The 17,918-nt window shown below is 35.5% G+C and overlaps 1 pseudogene; it reads right to left on the reverse strand.

The window, feature by feature from the left end:
- Positions 1–915: 915 nt before the first annotated feature.
- On the reverse strand, positions 916–1,675 carry LOC116597065 (annotated as a pseudogene).
- Between the last annotated feature and the right edge of the window lie 16,243 nt (positions 1,676–17,918).

Genomic DNA, 17,918 nt, shown 5'->3' on the forward strand with positions numbered 1-17,918 from the left:
GAGGAGCCAAGAGCTCGGGGCCCTACCCCTCAGTGTGCCCTCAAGAGAAAAGTGCTCAATCACTCCCATCTCCTGGCCTCTGGCCACGCTCTGGGCTCACCCAGCCTGTGACTGTTTTAAAGTAACCCCAAGTTGATCGCTCACTCCTTGGCTCTGTCTCTGTAGCCAGCTTCCTTGCTCTAATACCTGTGAGCTCTGCAACACTCAGACACCCCCGAGCCTTCTGTGATCCCCATGTGGGCTTCACCCTGGTTTAGCCTCTGGAGTGATGTTCCTCAGTGGAGCAGACTTTTAAAAGTCCTGATTTTGTGCTCCATTGTTCTGCCGCTTGCTGGGAGCCCACCCCCCCTCGCGGTCTATCTTCCCGTCGCTTTGGATTCACTTCTCCACCAGTCCTACCTTTCAGAAAGTGGTTGATTTTCTGTTTCTAGAATTGTTGCTCTTCTCTTTGATCTTTTGTTGGATTTGTAGGTGTTCTCAATGGTTTGATAAGCTATCTAGCTGATCTCCTGCTACCTGATGTCATCTCAGCCTGCTACTTCTCCACCATCTTGACTCCAGGACAAAATATTCTACTAGGTAAATCATGAAAGACAAGAAAAATGGTGCCTTGGGCCTAAGTCATAAAGACCCATGAAGTTACTGAAAAGGATTTGAAATTTGTCTAAAGATTCATTGGCAACCACTAGAGGATTTTTAACTAATAATGTGATATGATAATTTTGCAATTTTATTTTTTTAAAGATTTGCTTATTTATTTGAGAGCGAAAAAGCATGAGAGTGGGAGAGGTTGTGAAGTAAATATGACTAAAAAAAAAAAAATAGGCCATAAAGATGTGGTCAAGAAATTTTACCATTATTAAAATTTCTTTTGTTTTCCCTTCAGTGAAATTGAAGTATTCCCAAAGTCCTGAATCAATTATTTCTTCCTAGTTTTCCAACAGCTGTCATTTGTCTTCTTTTTGGTCTGTTCAGTAGAAAATGAACTATCTGGAGGACATCATCATTAAAACCTTTCACATTATCTTCAGTTGTTTCATAAAGAGGCTTACTTTGTGTCCCCCAACATATATTTTTAGGAGGGTTATTTTGATCCCCTTGTGTAGTCAGTGCCAAAGTATTTAACTGGTAGCAGAAAAAGGAAAAGTATTTTCCATCTGTGATCATGCCCTGAGGGACAAAAGGCCGAGTAACATCTGCTTCACTCCAAAATCCTTGATACAGAGCTTATGCTCCAGTCCAAGCAAAGAGGCTTGCAATAGCATTAGCTCTAAAAACAACTTCTATCTGATCAACACAGTTCCATTTCAAAAAGCCTTTCCATTTTTAATTTGTCAGGTAACAGGTGAAACTGTGTGTGACCATAGCAGTATGGATCTGCTGTCTTTGAGCCAATAAATATGGTATATTCATATTGTCATTTGAATAATGGAAGTTTGTCTGGCTTACAAGTTATAACAGGGATTTTGACAGGTATAGAATAATTCAGTGGCACAAACTCTGGGAGTTGTTTGGATATTCGAATCTGGTTGTGTGATTTATCATTTATTTGATATCACACAGCATCAACGCAACCTTTCTGATGACTACTAGAAAGAATTTCTTCATCTCACAACCAGTAAAATTGGACTGGATAAGGAAGGGAATGAAGATAGAAAAATGTAGGTAGAGACATCATAGAAGATACAAAGACCCAGAAATCAAACTGTGGTATAATAGAAGAAATGAAAGAGCAAAGAGCAAATGAAATTTCGGTGTGAGAGAGGAATACTTGAATTAATTCTTTCAAAAGACATAACTTTTATTTTCAGGTAATGGTATGATCAAGGTATACCCATAAGCTTAGGTGTATGAAATAACACTAATGACAAGAAGATCCAGGAACTGAGAAGCCATATTATTGAATAATTTGTTCTGTTCCGAAGGATAAAAGTAGAACTTGGGGTAGAAGAAGTCTATGATCGATGTGCTGAAAACTGGTAGTTAGAAGGGCATGTAAAACTTCGTAAGTCAGATGAGAAGTGACTCAAAGGATCAAGTTATTTTTCTTTCATTCACTGAAGTCCATAGTTCACATTAGAATTTTTTTGAAAGATTTTATTTATTTATTTGAGACCGAGAGAGAGAGAAAGAGAGTGAGAGAGAGAGCACAAGTGGGGCTCAGGAAGGGCAGAGAGAGGAGAAGCAGACTCCTGGCTAAGCAGGGAGCCTGACACAGGGCTCCATTCCAGAACCCTGGGATCATGACCTGAGTCAAAGGCAGATGCTTACCTGACTGAGAACCCAGGCACCCCTACATTAGGATTTATTTTTTGTGTTGGACAATTCCATGGGTTTTGCCAAATGCATCATGTCATATATCCTACATTTTGGTATAATACAGAATACTTTCACAAAGCTATAAATCTGTGCTTCACCTGTTCATAGCTCCTAACCATGTCCTTCCTCATTATTGTTTTAATTTGCCATTCCCTAATGTCATATGACATTGAGCATCTTTTTATAGACTTTTTAACCATCTGTTTATTTTTTTCAGTGAGATATCTGTTCAGGTCGTTGGCCCATTTTTTAAATCGAGTTGTTGGTTATCTTATTGTTGAATTTTATTCATTTTGAATAAAAGTACTTTATTTGATGTGTTTTTTGTAAATATTTTCTCCCAGTCTGTGGCATGTCTTCTCATTCTCTTACACAGTGCAGTTTTTATTTTTAATGAAGTCTATCTTATCAAGAATTTCTTTCATAGATCATGGCTTTGGTGTTATATCTAAAAAATCACCATCATACCCAAGGTCTTCTAAATTTTCTGTGTTATCATCTAGTAGTTTTAGTTTTTTATATTAAATTTTGTTATGTGATCCATTGGGGGTTAATTTTTGTAAACAATATAAAATTTGTGTCTAGGTTCATTTTCCTTCTTTGCATGTAGATGTCCAACTGTCCCAACTCCACATGTTGAAAAACTCTTTGTTCCATTTTGCTTTTTGACACTTCTTTGTCAGACAACAGCTGACTATATTTGTATGGAGTTTATTACTAGGTCCTCTATTATGTTCCATTGACCCATTTGTCTTAGCTATTATCACTTAATAATATGTCTTGAAGTCAGCTTATGTTCATCTTCCAACTCTGTTATTCTTCAATATCGTCTTGGCCATTTGGCCCCTTTTGACATTCCTTACACATTTTAGAATAATTTTGCTGATATCCACAAAATAGCTTTTGATTGGGATTGATTGAATTCAATCTATAGAGCAGTTTAGAAAGAACTGACATTTTAACAATGTTGGATTTCCTATCCATGAACATGGAATATTTCTCCATTTAGTTTTTGATTCATTTAATCAGAATTTGTAACTTTTGTCTTATAGATTTTCTGTGTATTCTGTTACATTTATTCTAAATTATTTCTTTCTTTTTGGGGATAAGGTGTTAATATAATTGATACTGTGTCTCTAATTTCAAACCCCAACTTTTCATAGCTGCATTATAGGGAGGGAAGATTCTCACCCTTAAAGGGTTTTATAGTATTTTTTACTAAGTTGGTAACATTCTCCTTTATTCCTAATTTCCTGAGAGTTTTATCAAAATGGATGTTAGATTTTATCAAATGTTATTTCTGCATCTATTAATATGGTCATGTGATTTTTCTTTTCTAGCTTGTTGACTAGATGAATTACACTGATTGATTTTTGAATGTTGAACAGGACTTGAGTATTTGTAATGAATCCTATTTGGGCATGGTATATTATTTATTTTTTTTAAATATGAGAATATATTTCATTGTTTATGTAAAAACAGATAATAGTAAATAATTTAAATGTCTGGCATTAACAGATAGCTAAACACATTATTTCATCCATATGATGGGATATTATATATTTATTAAAATGACGAGGTCTATATTTGACATGGAAGTATATTCATAAGATAGTGCATAAGATAGTGTTAGTGCAAAGTAAGTTGTAAAATACACAGTGTGAACAGATTTTGTAAACAAATAGACATTTATAAATTTCATAAGAAAAAGGAAGTATATCCATAAAATATTAACAGTGATTATTTTTAAATGGTGATATGCATAATTAAAATGCTTTTACTTTTGAATATTTTCTAACTTTTCTGAAAAGAATATGTATTAATTGTGGAAGCAAAATGGGGGAAAACAGAAGTCTCATCCTGGTACTCCTATATATTTCTTTTTATACATTATTGGATTTGATTTGTTATTTTGTTAAGAATTTTTGCATCTATATTTATGAAAGATACTGGTTTGTAGTTTCTTGCGATGTCTTTGTCTAGTTTTGGTATTAGCACAATGCTAGCCTCACAGAATAAGCCAGGAAGTATTCCCTCTGTTTCAACTTTTTGATGAGGTTGTAGATAAGTGGTGTCATTTCTTAAATGCTTGGTCAGTTTCCCAATGCCACCACCTGGGTCCTATACCTTTTTTTTTTTTTTTTTTTTTTTTGGTAAGATTATTGGTTGTCAATTCAGATCCTTTAAATGATATGCGCCTGTTCATATGGTCTACCTCTTTGTGTGAGTTTTGGTAAATTTTGGCTATCAAAGAATTGGCTCATTTCATCCAAGTTATCAAATTTGTGGGCATATAATCATCTATTATATTTCTTTGTTCTATTTTAGTATCTGTGGAATCAATAGTAATGGATCCTCCCACACTTCTTAATATTAGTAATTTATCTTCTCTCTCCTTTTCTTGGTTAGCCTGGATAGGGATGTATTAATTATATTGTTAAAAAAAATCTTTTGGTTTTATCAATTTTCTTTATCATATTCCTGTTTTCTAGTCCATTGATGTATGCCTTAATTTTTATTACTTCTTTTCATTTCAGGCTTTAGGTTTACATTGGTCTTCTTTCTCTAGTTTCTTAAGGCAGTAATTTAGATTATGAACTTTAGGTCTTATTTCATTTCTAATGCATGCATTTGATGTTTTAAACTTCCCTCTAGGTGCACTTGGGTGGTTCAGTCAGTTAAGCATCTGCGTCTGACTCAGGTCATGATCCCAGAGTACTGGGATTGAGCCCCACATCAGCCTTCTTGCTCAGGGGGCAGCCTACTTCTCCTTCTGCTTGCAGCTCAGCCTGTTTGTGCTCTCTCTCTCTCTGATAAATAAACAAATAAATAAAATCTTAAAAGAAAATAAAAGAGTAATCTTCTCTCTAAGCACTGCTTTTGCTTTAGTCCACAAATTTTGATGTTATACTTTCATTTTCACTTTTTAGTGTCTGCCCTGGGGTTTGAAGTATACTAACTAATCTAATACACTTTCAAATAACACTCTACCATTCCATGGGTAATGCATAATCTAATAGGATATTACCAATTCCTCTATTCCATCTCTTTTAACATTGCTGTCATTTATTGAGTTTATTCATAAATATAATTACTCAATGTATTTTTACTATTATTTTGAGCAGTTATTTTTTAGATCAATTAAGAATAAAAAATATTTTATCTTCATTTATTCCTTCTCTAATACTTTCTTTTCTTTATCTAAATCTGATTCTCTGACCTAACTGATCAAAGAACTTCTTTTAATGTTCTTTACAAGGCAGGTTTACAATGACAAATTCCTAGCTTTTGTTTGTGTAAGACGGTACTTCTCCTTCAGTTTTGAAAACTAATTTCACGGATACAGAATTCTAGATAGGTGAGATTTTGTTTTTCCTTTTAAATCTTTAAATATTTCACTGTATCCCCTCCTTGCTTGCATATTTTCTGAAGAGAAGTTCAGGGTAATTCATATTCCTCTTCCTCTATAGGTAGTGTTCCCCCCACCCTACCTTCTTTCAAGATTTTCTCTTTGTATTTGCTTTTCTGCAGTTTGAGTATAATATGTCTAGGCTTACAGTATATTGTTGTTGTTGTCCTGCTTGGGGTTCTCTGAGTACCTGGATCTGTGGTTTGAGGTCTGTCATTAGTTTTGGAAAATTCTTAGCCATTATTACATCAAATATTTCTCTTGTTCTTTTCCCTCTTTCTCTTCCTTCTGGTATTCCCATTCATGTTATTCTTTTTGTAATCAGTATTCTTGGATATTTTATTTCCTCATATTTAAAATATGTTTTTTTTCTGTTTGCATTCAGTTTAAGAAATATCTATTGATGTATCTTCAACTTTACTGATTGGGTCTTTGTCATGTCCAGCCTGTTGCTTAGCTGGTCAAAAGTATTATCCATTTCTCTTAGTGTTCTTTATTTCCAAAATTCCCTTTTTATTCTTTCTTAGAGTTTCTTTGCTAACATTACCTATCTGTTCTTGCATGTTGTCCTTTTTTTTTTTTTTCTATTACAGCCCTTAGCATATTAAACATAGTTGTTTTAAATTCCTATTCTGATAATTCCAAAATCTCTCCCACATCTGAGTCTGGTTTTGATGTTTGCTTTGTTTCTTCAGACTGTGCTTTCCTTACCTGTTAGCATGTTTATACTTTTTTTGTTGAATGGTGGAAATAATATATTGCGTAATAGTAACTGAAGCAATTAGGATTTTAGTGAGTGGTCCATGTTTTGTCCGGCTAGGAGTTAGGCTGTGTTTAACATTTGCTGTAGTCGTGTCAGAGGTTTCAATTTCCTCTGGTGTCCTTATTTTTTGTTTACTCTGTTGTGTTTGATTTCCCCAGAAACTCCTTAAGGAGAGTTCATGTCTTACAAGTCTCTTAGATGTAATGCACTGCAAATATACAAGAGCCCTGATGATGTGTGTGAGGTATTACGGAGAGGAAACATTCTATAATTATAATCCTGCAATTAAGTCTCCATTTTCAGGGAAAGGAAGGGCAAAATCCCTAGATTGTGACCTTCAGAAGAGCTTCCTAGACTTTTTCTTTCTCCACTTACATGAGACAGGAAGACCAGAGTGGGGCAAGAGTTGGTTTATTGCTCTCCCCCTGCCACCAGGTCAGATGAGGCTTTGATAAAGCAGTTTCCTTTGAAGACAGATCTTTGTTAAGGAAAACAGAATGTTCTATGTATTTCAAAATGGTTACTTTTCCCTTGTTTCTACCTGAAGCACAAGAGGAGTTTTCTCCATTCTTCAGCATGAGAACCTGGTAGGGTTCCTGGAGGTAAAATTAATGAAAGGGGAGGGGTGCTTAGGATTACGGTTGGGCCCCACTAGTTTCAACTCTGAAGCTAGCCCACACTCAGCCTCCAGCATTTTACCAGTTACTATGTAAATGCTCCCACCAGTCTCTGGCTCCGGCAGCTTCTGCTTCCAGTAAATCCTGATTCTCTGTATTAGCCTGTCTCTCCAGTTTTGGGGAAGCAATTTACATAGTAACCTAAATTCCTGATTCATAGAACAGTTGTTAATTTTCAATTTTTTCATTTTTTTTCCCTCGTTGTGAGCATGGGAGTGACAACTGCCAAGCTCTTTACATGTCACGGTAGAAAACGATTGTTTTTTGTTTTTGTTTGTTTGTTTGTTTGTTTTTAATCAAGCAAGAGGAATATGGAAGTGGCCATATGTGGCCAGAGGGATACGGCTCCATTTGCTGACCTTGAAAGTCTTTCACAAGAACCTATGAAAACTCTATATTGTTTTCTGAATGGCCTAACTCAGTACAAGAAAAAACGGGGAAGTGAGAGGATGCAGAGGAATGGATACTTAATGCATGCCTGTACTACTTCTAAAATATTAGCTATCTCAAGTGAACTTGTGGCAAGTATAAGTCACAGACAATCATGATTGGATTCTGTGACAATATTTGAGTGCCAGTATTTCTTGTAATTAGAGAAATTCATATGCTTTAAATACTAGATGTGCAGGTGGTAGAAATAACACTCTGTTGAGAAAAATGTTAAAGTATGATCTTTATCCCTGTTTTGAGGGTCGCTTCTAACTGGACAGAGTGTCAGTATATACATAACAGAAAAAGTATGCGTGATCTAGTCATCTTGGAAGATCTTATTACAGCAGATGAGCATCAGCCAATTTATCTCATATCCCTAAACACACACACGTGCACACACACACATTATATATAATGTGTGTGTGTGTGTCTGTGTGTGTATAGAAATATATACATGTGGGCGTCTGGGTGGCTCAGTGGGTTAAGCCTCTGCCTTTGGCTCAGGTCATGATTTCAGGGTCCTGGGATTGAGGCCCAAATCAGGCTCTCTGCTCAGTGGGGAGCCTGCTTCCCCCCACCCCTGCCTGCCTCTCTGCCTACTTGTGACCTCTCTCTCTTTGTGAAATAAATAAATAAAATATTTTTTAAAAAGAAATATACATATATATATATGACAATTTTTAAAACAAGGGATATAGACATGCAAACTTTTTCTACTCAAATATTTTATGAAATATTTTTAGTTTCCCCAGATAATTTAAACCAGCCAGTATCACATTATCAGAGTACCAGTTGGGATTCTTTAAATTACTCATATCTGCCCTATACTCTAGGGGCAAATCAGAATATTTTTTAGTGTATCATACTTATGAATTTATTTATGACATTATTTATCCAAAAATTGAAGCTCCTTTTTCAAGTCATAACTACCTCATGATGTCAAGCATTGATAAGAAAACAGAGAAAAATAAAAATACTGTTCACATTTTAGGAGCACACTGCAGTTCTCTTACACATAACTTTCGTTTTTTTAAAGATTTGATTTATTTGAGAGAGAGAGAGAGAGGACAAGCAGCAGGGAGGAACAGAGGGAGAGTAAGAAGCAGACTCCCCACTGAACAGGGATCCAGACTTGGGGTAGATCCCAGGACCCTGGGATCATGACCTGAGCTGAAGGCAGTTGCTTAACCAATGGAACCACCCAGGTGCCCCTCTTTAAAACAATTTTTGATGGTATATATAATTTTCCTCACTTGAAAATAGAAAAGAAAAAGTAGTTATCAGGATATAGCAATTGCTATCTTAAGCTTGTCCTCCAAATAGTTTCTTTTTATGGAATGAAAGTTAAAAAAAATGGCACATGATATGAAAAGTCTCATGTTTTTCTTTACCAGTTTTCTGGAGAAACGATCAAAGGAGAACAATAGAAGCTAAAACTTGTTTAACCTCCATACTTCACATATAAGGATAACCATGAAGGCAGTACACATACTGGTTAAAAGTACAGACTTAAGTACAGACAACTATTTTTGAATTCTGGTTCTAGTTATACTTGCTTCATGATCTTGGCCAGATGACTTAACCTCTGGAAGTCTCTATTTTCTCATTTATCAAGTAAAGATAATATAGATCATTTTTCTCATTTGTCAAATAGATCTAATAGAGTTGAGGTGGAAATTAATGTATGCAAGTTGCCATTTATATTTGAAAAATTGATAAAAGAGGTTAATAATACTATTGATATAGAATTATGGTAAGGAGTGCTTCCCTTATTCCCCAGGATCGGTGAATGTGCTATTTATGTACTAACACATGCTCTCATGCATTACTTGATAGGTTTTGAAAATTACAAATTAGATTTTAAAAAAAGACTTCCATCATTTCCTTGTTTTTTGTAGCATTGTATCTTTAAATACCATTAAGAAAAGAAAAAATATTCTATTTGCTATCCAGTGTTTTTTATCTCAAGGATTCAACACTACCCTGCACTTTGAAAAAGCTACAAAATACTGTGGACTAGAATGTCATAAAGCTTACTTATTTTTCTGACTTTCTTAACCAAATCAGGTGGCTTCTCTGATTATGTATATGCAGATAATTTAGCATTTGATTTTCAAATTGAAGAATATGAACTTAATTTCTGAAACATTTATTACCTTAATATATTCACTGTTTGTCTAAAAAGAAAGCTTGAAATATCCTTTTCTCAGCTAAAAAATTAGATCATTATAAGATTGCTAAATTACTAAGCAAGCATTTGAGAAAATTACACAAAATATTAAACTCACTGCAACTCATCCATTTTATTTGTGTTGAGTGTATGGATATTCTTTCTCCTCATTTTATGCTACAATATAGACAAATCATAATATGTTTTAATGAATACAAACTCTATACTCCATATTATAAATAGCAAGAATTAAAACAACATTTCTTGTTGGGCTCTGAATCAAACATCTAATTTTGACAAACACATTTTAATTTAAAAGATGAGTTTCCAGGGCGGCTTAATAAAAACGAATTATTCCTTAGACCTTAACACCTTAATTATTTCTTACACTCAATTAGAAGATTGTTTTAGTTTAAAATCAATAGTTAACTGTATAATCAATAAATGTGATTTTCCAACACAATTTTTATGTAACAGATGAAATTTAAACCATTTAATTAAATTGCAACATGTACTTAGTTTTGACTTGCTTCTTTAGCCACAATTAGATAAGAGCTTTACTTTAAAATTTAGTGTTACCTTATGTTTCACAGCATAATCAATAAATATGTCTTCCAATTTTAGTTTTAGAAAATAAATTTTATTAAGAGAGATTATTTATAAGCTTTGAATTTAGCTTGTCTTTTAAATTAAATTATTACGTTTCTTATTTGTTATTTGAGTAGCTAAATCTAATTAAAAAGCTATGTGATCAAAATACTCTGCTGGAAAAAAAATAACTTGCTGATACCAAAGAGAGAATTAAAAAAATGAAAACCTAGAGGAAAATGTGGTATCTATAGCAACAGACTTAGTATAAATTAGAAAAATCCATTCACCTCCAATTCATCAAGCAAAACAGTACACACAGTAATTAAATACCAATGGCAACAACATATACGTAGCAGCATCTACTCTGTGTAACAGGCAATAGTGAACACTACCTGTCAGTCTAGTTGAAGAAAAGAGACCCACTTATGACTTGGGTAAAGAAAGCATAATGAAGAGCAATGGGGTAAAAGGTAAGAAATGTATGAAGACATACTGAAAATTTTTTAAAAAGAAATTAACATTTATTGAATACTTATAAGAATTCAGGCACAGTGCTGAGTTCTTAAAATCACAAGGTACATCTTCAATTCACCGCTAAGGAAGCTAAGGTGTGGATAGGTCAGGGTGTAACATCTGGAGGCAGACAATGTCCACCATACTTTCATTTTGTGATGTCAGTTTTATCACCTAGCCAAGATGATGCTTACTTTCTCCACTGTACAGTTCCTATAATTCCTTTCGAAACTACTAATATTTGGGAAGACAATGTAAAACAATGTAAATATCTCATATCACATCAAAATTTACTTCTAGATTTGGCATCTATTGATGATTCTTGCCTGAACTAATCTTTGCAATGATTGTGTGGTTTATATACTTCACTTTATGCAATTACGGAATGATGGTTTCCTAACACCAGCATTCTCTCTGCATTCTCTAATCAGCCCATCTCTAATGATCTTTTCCATGTAGAGCCATCACACCAAAACATGTAGCAGGTTTGGCAGTAGTTCAGGTAGACTGATAGGAGAGCGGTAGAAAGGAATGGGTAAATGAGAAAGTAGATAAATGAAGAACAAATAGGAAAGTGAAGGTCAAGATGCAGTTGTCCCTGAAAATGTTTATAATTAAGAAGAAAGAGAAAGTGCAGGAGATTTCAGAATATGCTGTCAGAATGCTAGGAGGAGAATCAAGGTAGTGATTACAGAATTCATAGCACCAAGGAAAGTTCATGAAGGAAAGTTTGGTCAACAAAATAAATATAGTTCTCAGGTCCAGGGAAATAAGAAATGTCATTAGAAATGGTGATCAATGGAATACAGTTGACCCTTGAACAAAATGGGTTTGAATTGTGAGGGTACACTTGTAAGTGGATTTTTTTTCTAAATACTGTATAGTACTGTAAATGTTTTTTGTCTTCCTTGTGATTTTCTTAATAACAATTTTCTTTCTCTAGCTTACTTTATTGTAAGAATACAGAATAAAAGGCATATAACATTCAAAAAATGTGTTAATTAAACTGTTTATGTTACCAGTAAGGCTTCTGGTCAACAATAAGCTATTAGTAGTTAAGTTTTTAGGGAGTTGAAAATTTAAGATAGGTATCTGACTTTGTGGGGTTGGCACCCCTAACCTGTGTGCTGTTCAAGGGTCAACAGTTTTGGAAAGTGGGCATTTTTTTAGAACAGTAGGGTCAGATGCAAAATTGCAGAGGTTACAGCTGATAAGGACAAGAATGAAAATGCTGAAATATTGACATGTTTTCAGTGAGATAAAAAATTAAATTTGGTAACTTGCGTGGAACGGCAAAAGAAGGGAGTCATTCATTTTGTTTGTTTTTGTTTTAAAAGAGGAAAGGAATACTGTGTATTCAAGTAGGAGAAGAAGTTGCACGAAATAAACAACTGTGCAGGGCTGGGTATAGAAAAAAAGTCCTCACAATTCAGGAAAGAATGGGATCAAAAGCAACTGATTATGGATTACAAAGATCATTACACCTTTCCTCACAGCTATTTTCTGCAAAATTATAAAATTGGGTTAAGGAGAATAAATCCAAGGGTCTCCATCCTTTCAGTGAGCCAAAGCTGAGTTTATCCATAAATAGTGTGTGTTGAAACAGGAGGCTGGAAATTGAACAAAGGAAATAATTACTTCGGGGTCTTCAGTAGTAAATTAGCAGGCAGGAGAGTTGCTGCTGAGCCGGCCTCTGTAATGTGTGAAATCTGAGTGGTTATCTATCTTCCTTTGGGATTATTGTGTGATTCAGAACAAGAACAGAGAAAACAAGTACGAGATTAGAAGGCCAAGGATTTGGGAAAAAATATGGCAAGAAGAGGAATAAGATCAACATGAAGTTCAGGGTGGTGATGAAGTCTTAATTAGAGAATGAGTAATCGGGAAAATCTAAATAAATTGAGATATGAGGCAATTCCTTACTATTTATGTGGTTATGCGTGCAGACGGCTTTTTACATTTGTAGTGTGCATGGTTGTGTAGGGATATGTAGTTATATAAACAACTAAATGATGTAATGACATAAGATGTTCTTTATCTATGAAATTGTGCTAATGCATACAACTGTACTACACATTCAGAGAGAAGGGTAATTTTAAGCATGGACAGTTGAGTCAATGACTCTTATGACTATCCCTCTTCATCTTCCCTTTCCTCTCCACTCTTTCGTGTTCTTCTCTTAATCCCCCATTCAGAAGAACGGCAAGGAGACCACAATGGCCAGTTGGAGGCTACAGATTGGAATAACTAGTAAGTAACTTTGCACAGAAGATGTCCTACATTACAGTGGGAATAAAGGAGTTGGAATGGTGAACATACTACCTAATACTGGGAGTTAGAGTTGATTGATACTCCAAATAATAATTGGTTTTGGAAAGATTTGGACTCATCATAGATTTGTTATATAATGATGGATGTCATTACCTCATTGGGAACTGTAGTCCATTAATTTTCTTTATGAGTTAGAAGAAAATAAATAAGAATCTCAGTTGGACAGACACATTAAATATTTGCACATATATTGAAAAACACAGACATTTGAATAGGCAAAATTGGGAATTAATTTTAGCAATTAAGAGTATGAGATAACTCACCTTAAAAACACATTTTTTTCTTTTTGTAGACCAGGAAGTCATATTTGTATTTGGTAACTATGTAGGTTTTTAAACCTTTAAGTAATTTTTTTAAAATCACTAAAAAATATCATTAGTCTTCTAGTCCAAAGACTTCTAGATACAAAATATGCCTGATAATTGCAAGCAATCCTTAAATATTATTATTGGTTTATGGGTATGCTGGGGAAGTGGTATGGAAAATTTTAAAGTTTAAAATTTCAAAATATCACATTAACATGTAAGGGGAAACATGGTCCTGTGGAGTTGACAGTAGTGACTGAGCAGTTCCTGATCTGAGCAGCATCCCTTCTTCCTACTCCCCAACTCAATTCAAAAATAAACTTAAATGAGAACATCACATACACAGATACATCTCATATTCTAACAATCGAAAAACAATAGAACCAGCATTGGAGAAAGAGTATTTGCATACCATCTAGTGGTAGTTTTAAAAAATAGCAAAAGTTTTTCCAGAATTTTTTTCTTTCAATAGAAATAGTGTATATGATTATATTTACCCCAAATAGAGACTCAAAACTTGTCATTTCACATGTTCAAAAAATAAGGTGAAGAATGGTTTTGCTTATTCTTGACACACCCCAAACTACACTACCATCACGTCCAAATAACTATTTCATATCTTTCTAATATTTTAAAATGTATCAAATATTGTAACTTTGCAATTGCTCCATCATTTTGCCTGATATATATGTGTGTTCTTGTGCTCCACCACGTCATTAAAGGGAATTGTCCTTAAGCCGAATTAAAATGTTTAAGTGAAAACTCATTTTTTTTCCTTCCAGTGAACAACAAAATATAACAGTCAAACAGTCAAAGCTTTTTTTTTTTTTTTAATATTTTATTTATTTATTTGACAGAGATCTCAAGTAGGCAGAGAAGCAGGCAGAGAGAGAGGAAGGGAAGCAGGCTCCCTGCTGAGCAGAGAGCCTGATACGGGGCTCAATCCCAGGACCCTGGGATCATGACCTGAGCCGAAGACAGAGGCTTTAACCCACTGAGCCACCCAGGCACCCACAGTCAAAGCTTTTATGCTCTTTCTGCAGATTGGGATCATGTGGAAAATAAAAACAGTCACATAATAATTTCGTCTAGTGCACATGAACGGAGACCGAGGCCAAATGAGCAGCTCTTCTACTTCTTGTGAGTGATGTCACTATGCAGGTCAGTCATATGGTTTATCTCTGTATTTTTGGAAAAAATAAATTAACTGCTAATCATTTAAATACAAAATGAAGGGTTTGGGATTTTTTTTTTTCTTAGGTTAATTTGAGGGGGAAGTGTCCAGATCATGGACTGTAGCCATCATTCCCAAAGCCAGTGCATGATGTACTGGCAAAGAAAGCAGAAGGCATTGCTTCCTGATACATGCAGAGTGTGTGGTGAAGAGGAGGTACCTGTGGCAATAATGCCACGTGTGTTCTACTGCCATAGGAAAGTCAAAGAAGATGGGGGAATTCCTAGCACATTCACTTGGAATGGATCTTGCTAAGAGAGGCAAGCTGAATTTTATGATGAAAATAGAATGGAGCACATGAGTGGAGTCCTCAGTTGGGGGCTTACATAATTGAAAGGGGAATCGGCCTTAGAGCTGAGTCTGTGCTGGGTACAACGTGTAGGGCAGGCGGTATTTTCTCTTTTTTCTGCTTAGAGCTCTAATTAGGGAAAATGAAAAGAACAGAATACGAAGATGGTCTTGCAACTTTGTGGTGTGGGCTGTGAACAGTTGAAACTTGGGCTCTACTCATTTTGGCTTCCTTCAAAGTCAGAGGCATCTGGCATTCACTTTCTTTCATAGGGGGTTTTGGTTCAACTATTAATTTTTGGAGTTGATAGTACACAGTAATAGAATTCTTTTCTAACATAGAGCCAGCTGAGGAATTTAGGTTACACAAGACCAAAAACCTATAGTTGTCTTCTGTGTTCACCTACACTTTCCCCAGAAAGCAAAGTCTGAAACCAGGGCTTATGTACCAGTGGCTTATTTCGGAAGCCATCCCAGAGAGCAGGAGTGAGAGGCAGGAAAGAAGGAAAAACAAAATATAAGAGAAGTCCTTACAAGCAGGCGTTCTTGAGATGGTTACCCCTGTCGGCAGCTGGCCCTCGGTCCTACTGGGAGCTTCCGAAGAGCCACATAGAATCCATCTCAAAATTGTCCACCTGAGGGACAAATGAAGACTTTCACTATGAATGGAGTCAAACTCTTTTCAATTTAGAGTAAAGGAAGCAAGAGAAATTTAGAGTAGGGAGGACTCAAAAACTGAATTATGCTAGAAAAAAAAGTAGAAACAGATCTGTATGTACTATAACCACCCAGAGGAACAATTCTTCCAACCCTCCGTGTTCTTTATTGGCTGCCTTTAATCTCCATTTATAGTCAACTATTTCTGTTTCTCAGATGACTGCTCTCCATATCAGGTTATTTGGGAGATAGTGGAGGAAATTGGATGAGTATAGAGTTCTATATTATTTTATTACTCTCTGTATTTGCCTAGTAAATGACAGTTATTGAAGAGTTTCATGAATGAAGGGATTAATACCTAATTCCACTAAAGCATATCTTTATGACATTGGCTGACCTACTTAACCTGAATCTGTTTCCTATTAAATTTTGGAAAAATATAATTCTGCCCTGCAGATTTGAGGTTTAGTCAGGATAACATGAGGTAAAATATATAAAAGTACTCTTCAAACTGAAAAGTACTTTTCAAATATAAGTAAGTATGCTCTTATGCTATTTGAGCTTTCTGGTATTTAATATGATTCTTGGTGCACCAGCACTTTCTGCAAAGTTCAATAAAAGGACCTTTTTAAGGCTTTCACCTAGCTGATATCACTGAGAAAACTCGGGGCTTCCCAGACTTCAGTCAAATCCTTTTCTCCAGCCATGCTCAATAATTATTCATTATACAATAAAAATTAAAAAGCAAACTCTAGCCTGTCCTGAGAAAGGTTACTATTTTATTCTAGAACAAAGCATTTGGGGGCCATTTGGGAGGTTTCCTTGGCACTGAGGCTGGATGTGTGACAGACTGAAAAACCCTGCTCAACGCCCACGGTGCCGAACACTCGATGTTCTAAATATGTAGCTGGAAAACTTCCCAGATTGTACATCTGTCTCTCTAATTTACACCTCCAAAAACGAGGGTGAGCAAGGAAGAGGTGAGAAGCCTTAATGAACTACTTGGAGCCTTTGCATGTGCTGAGGAAAACTTCCCAGCACTCACTGCAACCTGGCAGCAGAGGACTAGGAGGTAAACAGATATCTGAGTCTCCAGTCTCAGCGATGCCTGTTACATTCCAGTGATGACCCTTCTATCTGTCCTTCCATGGGATCCATGGCTTGTGGGTCCCAAACTGGACATTCAGTAAATTCTTCCTCTCAGCTGGCTGCCAGATTCTGATCCCAGGGTGACTGGGGACTCCTTTTGTTATCCCATTTTGGGTCTTTCTTTCCACACTATGGCTGCTGCACAGGTAAAAACTATGCCTTCATTGGAATCAAATATTTACCTTGTAATAAAATGACTCAGACACTGAAATCTTCAGGAGAGTGCTGGCAAGAGCACGTATATCCTAAATTGGCGGCAGTGAGAGAGGAACAAAGTTTGCAGAGAGTAAACTGCTTACTATTCAGTCCTAATTAACTGTGTTTCTCAGCAGGCCATTCTTGCAGTCCAGAATGTGAAAGCAATGATCTGTTTTTCCTTTGGGGAAGGACTTTTGCTTTTGATAAAACTCAAGATAGCCCTTAATACAGTATTTCCTAAATCATGGCATAGCAGGTTATGCTTGTCTTGTCCGCACCATAAATGCTTCTTCATTCTTCCAGGGGTCCATGGACCCCAGGTAGACCATGGATAGAATTCAATGGGTTTATGAATGTGGATGAAAAAAATTATATCTTTGATTTTACTAACCTTCCTGAAATTTAGCATACCTTTTAAAAATAAATGTGGGCTGTAAACCTCAGTATTAGCAGAACCTATGACTCTACCAATATCACAGATATTTTCATAACAGGTTAGAGTTTCTACAGATGTCTCAAGTAACATTTAGATTTTTCACTTCTTTTAATTTGGGTGATGACTAGAACTGCCATTAAATCTTGCTATTTAGTGCATCAGTAAAGAAGTACATGTATTAGTATGCAAAAAAATATTTTAAATAACTATTTCCATATAGTTTGTTTCACTTACATTTCTATGTATTTAAATGTTTAAAAATATTATTCTGCGAAAACTTTATCAGACTGCCAGAGCATAAAAATATGCTAAGATTTCCTGTTAGACCTGTATCATACTTCCTGTTCTGTGAAGCCTCCACCACATCTCCAAGGAGAGCTCAGCACATCGGTCTTTGTGCATTCACTGCAATGCATTTGCAATTCACAACTGGCACTTCTCATGTT

Source organism: Mustela erminea, chromosome 8 (genome assembly GCF_009829155.1).
Source record: "Mustela erminea isolate mMusErm1 chromosome 8, mMusErm1.Pri, whole genome shotgun sequence".
Lineage (NCBI taxonomy): Eukaryota > Metazoa > Chordata > Mammalia > Carnivora > Mustelidae > Mustela > Mustela erminea.